Source organism: Gekko japonicus, unplaced genomic scaffold (assembly GCF_001447785.1).
Source record: "Gekko japonicus isolate JY-2015 unplaced genomic scaffold, Gekko_japonicus_V1.1 scaffold10113, whole genome shotgun sequence".
Lineage (NCBI taxonomy): Eukaryota > Metazoa > Chordata > Lepidosauria > Squamata > Gekkonidae > Gekko > Gekko japonicus.
In genome coordinates this window covers 1-4,720 of record NW_015208333.1, presented here as the reverse complement: position 1 = coordinate 4,720, position 4,720 = coordinate 1, and the positions used below count along the sequence as shown (strand labels likewise).

The following is a 4,720-nucleotide window of genomic DNA, read 5'->3' as shown; positions in this document are numbered from 1 at the left end:
AGAGAGTGAGAGGACAAAGGGAGACAGAAAGAAGCGGTCAGATGACTGCTCCCAGGTTATGACAAAGAGAGGGATCCCATTCAAGGAGATCAGAACTAGAAACCCTTAGAGTGATGTACCCCTCACCCAATGCCCAGGCATGCTGAGTTGCTGAGATGCTGAATTTGGCCAAGTCAAGTGCATATTTTCCTTGGATTGACCAGCCTTTATTATATCAAAAATTTACTCCCAAATGCCTGAATTGCCTTATTTGTCCCCCAGAGTACTCCCTTGAGCTGGTATCGGCAGCACCCTTTTCCCCCACGGCTACAGCGGAGCCAGTCTTAGTTGGGGCTGCAAACAGAAAATCTCTAGCATGCACTCGGAAAGTACAAAACTCCCATCACACATTTCCAACACATTCCTTGTGCCGTCCCTCAGCAGACATGAGGAGCATGTAGATGGAGCCTCACGTAACCTTGGTCTGCCATTTTGGAGAGAAATTCTAATGAGACAGGGAAATAGTGACGGTGACAGAGAGATCTGAGGAGGGGATCTTTGACTCCCCAAAGCTTCTGCCCTGAGAATCTTGCAGGTCTCTCTCTGAGGTGCTACTGGACTCTAATCTAGTGGCTCTACTAGAGACTCACACAGCTTCCCTCTTAAACTAAGAGAACAGAAAGAAATGGATGAAACTGGAAAGGAATCAGAGAAAGAGAGGGAGAGAGAGGAAAAGGATCCTTTTAGGGATATCAGCTATATAGTGGGATATGTTAGACATGGTCAATAACAAAGGCAAACGTGTAGTTTCAGGGGGTAGCCATGTTGGCGTGTAGTAGGACATCTGGATTGGAGCCCAGTAGTGCCTCAGAGACCAAAAAAGTTTATGTGAGAAATCTTCTCGGTCTCTAAAGTGCTGAACTCAAATCCAACATACAACAAGTACCGTGCACAGATTATTATAACATCATAAATAATTTTATATTTTTGAAAAATATTTTTACAATAATTTCTACATATATAATAAATCATCTTAATCAAAAATATCAAAAATCATCTCCAAGAATCTCAAAAGCTATTGTACTACCTTTAATAATAGTCCTCCTCTGTTAAATAAAAGTTTCAAAAGGGAGGACTCCTTAAGGTCTCTTTATAACATGTGCTCGTGTCTTCCTCCAACAGAGGTCCAGATATCCTTCTTTTTCCGAATCTTCCTCAGGGAGTTCAACAATACTTTTCAGCACAAGGTTGCCTGGTTCTCCCAGATTAGAGTCCGCACACTTAACCACTGCACCAAACTGGAGCAGGACTAAGATGGAAATGCATCACTTAGCGAGGGCCTCGGCCTTTCGGAGGTGGTGGAAAGCGCTCTCGAGTCTCGGCTGACGTTTGATGACAGACCCCTTCATGAGGTTTTCAAGGCAAGAGACGCTCAGAAGTGGTTTGTCGTTGCCCGCCTCTGTGTAGCGACCCTGGGCTTCCTTGGTGGGCTCCCATCCAAGTACCCGCCAGAGCTGACCCCCTGCTGAGCCTGGGCCTTTACTCTGTAGTTACAGAATATGACTTTACCATTAACTAACGAGGGTTCTTCATTATTATGGCCTGAGTTATGTGGAGGGAGGAGGGCCTTGATGGTCTGGGATTAGCAGTGATGCATTATTTACCGCTACCAGTTTGAGAGCCAGTTTGGTGCAGTGGTTATGTGCGCGGACTCTGATCTGGGAGAACCGGGTTTGATTCCCCACTCCTCCACTTGCACCTGGACGGATGACCTTGGGCAAGCCGTAGTTCTGATAAGAGCTGTTCTTGAAAAAGAGCAGTTTCTGTCAGAGCTCTCTCAGCCCCACCTACCTCACAGGGTGTCTGTTGTGGGGAGGGGAAGGGAAAGGAGTTTGTAAGCCGCTCTGAGACTCCTTTGGGTAGTGAAGGGCAGGGTATAAATCCAATCTCTTATCTTCTTCTTTTTTTCCCTTGAAGACCCCCTGTGAATCAGATGACTGACAATGTGCAAAATGCATTTCCTGCCCCCCAGAGAATGAGCTAGTGGGAGGTGAGATTGACACGTACCTGTGAAGGATCCGCTTTCTTCAGATATGGTGACTGGAAGATGGTTTCAGAGGGTAGCCATTAGTTGGTCTGCATTAGAAGAGCTGGATCTAAGTTCAGTACCACGATTTCCAGGTTAGGAGCTTCCAAGAGTCAAAGCTCCCTTTCGGAGATCCCATGAATTTCCATTCCATGCCCCTGAGTGTGGTGTCTTCAATGGAGATGGTTTCTGAGGTTAGCCTTGTTGAGCAGAAGATGACAATTGTCTCTTGTCCTGTACTGGAACAGCAGCAGACTTGCAGATAGACTCTTCCAGTTCCAGCTGAGAAGGGGAAGTGTCTGCTGTTCTCCAAGCTCAGTTCAAATTGTATAAAACGTCTTACGGTTAGCTTGATTATATCATGTAACATTCTTATCTTAGACATCACAACAGCCTTCAGCGGAAGACGGAGGAAACTTTTGCAATGGGACGTTTATGTTCTAAAAAGTCACTGTGGACCCATATCTCTCCCCCCCCAGTACTTTCCATATTTTATTAAATATTGTTGTGCAAGAACTTTTCATTCTCCTTGCTACGCAGTCTTGCATTTGGATTGGTAACCTTGAAAGCAAGCTGAGCTGCCCTCTCCACAACTACTCAAGAAGCAACTATTCCAGATAGTTTCCCCCAACTTACTTGTTGCTCATCATCAGCACCTCCAACTCTTTGACATTGTGGACAAGAAACTTTCTGAACCCTGAAGGCAGAATGTGCTCTGTTTTCTTTTTGCTACCATACCCATTGTTGGGCATCAAGATCTGGTCTTGAATCTTCTGTGAACTCTGTTGTCAATACCTCTTGGTTTTCTCCAGTTACGCTTGATTTTGACAGAGTGATCGGACTGATGATGGATGAACTTCTTGGTCCTCTTCTTGGCGATCTCAGGTTTGATGAGGGGTCTGAGGGCTAGCGTGTTGTCTAATGGCGACACCCAACCAGATCAGGAGCGCTGAGAGAAAGAGAGCTGTGGACCCAGATCTGATTAAATGTGTTTCATTATTACATTCAGGGCTAGGCTATTTTTGGGCAGGAATGCACAGGAACAGAGTTCCGGCTGGCTTCAGAGTTGGCCACACCCACTACAGCCAAGACCTCTGTGTGTGTGGGGACAGAGGGAAGGCCTGGAGAGTGACCCCCCTGGTGACTCTGAGGTGGGTGGGCCAGGGGGGCCCCTGGCAGGATCGGGGAGGCATTTAAATGCCTCCCTGTGCCTTCCCTGGCCTGTCCAAGGGCCGTCTTGCTTGGGCTTCCTGCAGCCACAGGTCACCCGAGCAAGTCAAGGGAAGAGAGTTTAAACTGCCTTCCCTTCCCTTCAAGGGAGGGCTTGCCCAGGCAAGCCAAGGGAAGGTATGGGTGTGGCCTAATATGCTAATGAGTTTCTGCTGTTGGGTGTGGCCTATTATGCTAATGAGCTCCTGCTGGACTTTTTCTACAAAAAAGCCCTGATTACATTAATATTCTGCCTGTCCATTTCCTAGTCTCTCCGATAGGATTGTCATGTGAAATAAAAATGCATACAAAATGTCAGAATCGTCAGATGGAAAATGAATCTTGAATAAGGTTGGAGAGTACGGTTTCCAACTCCAGGTTGGGAAATTCCGGAAGATTTATGGATGGAGCCTGGGGAGAGGGGGGTTTGGGGAGAGGAGCTGAATCATCAGGGTATACTTGCAATACAGCCCTCCCTACAAAGCAGCCATTTTCTCCAGGGAAACTGATCTCTGTAGCTTATGGACTTTCATATGCAGCAATGGGTGTGGGTCCCTTTAGACCCCTGCTTTCTGCTCTATACATGAACCACCACAAACCACTGCAAATTGCTTTTTTGTCTTTTTCTGGGCATAGAACAGGGGTCACTGGGGGTGTGTGGGGGGAGTATTTATGAATTTCCTGCATTGTGCAGGAGTTTGGACTAGATGACCCTGAAGGTCCAACTCTATGATTCTAACAGTTCATGCAAGTTTGTGACTTCATTCAAGAACCACAAACAGAGCAAAATTCCTGATGAATTTTGCTTCGTTATGTTGTTATCTCGCTGTTAATTTTTTTAAAAAAACATTTTTATTGCTTTTCTAAACTACAAATCTACAGGATCAGGGGATGGGAACAACCTAAAATTAAGAGTAACAAGGATCCTTAATACAGTGATTTAAAATTGTTGATACATCCCTATTATCAAAATAGTAAAGCATGAGAGTTAATAATATAAAAGTATCAAATTAAAAAGCAGGCAATCACAAACATATTTGACTGTAGTGTATCTTAGCTTTAAATTTATGCATTAACAATGAACATCAGACTATCAAAGGCCCCAATCATACGTTCAACAAGAAGTGGCATACATGCGTTTCCCATGCGGATCAAAGGGGCGCGATCAGATGGAAACATCTGCCCAGCATCCTGGAGTCGTTGGTGGGGCGTCTCATTGTGCAGCAGGAGTGTGGAGAAAAGCCACCGGGAAAAGGCTACTAGTATCCAGAACTGTGGGGCGCGTGGGCCGAAGTCTGATCACACAAACGCGCGTCATTTCAGCCCAGGGCAAACAGCCTTGCTTCCTGCCCACATTTTCTCACATGTGTGACCACAGCCAATGTTAGTCTATTTTGCTTTTTTTCTTTCCTCTATGCTTCTTAGTAAAGGTAAAGGTTCCCTTGC

At 45.6% G+C, this 4,720-nt stretch overlaps 1 pseudogene; it reads right to left on the bottom strand.

Annotated features, from left to right (window-relative positions):
• Positions 1-2,560: 2,560 nt before the first annotated feature.
• On the bottom strand, positions 2,561-2,983 carry LOC107125091 (annotated as a pseudogene).
• Between the last annotated feature and the right edge of the window lie 1,737 nt (positions 2,984-4,720).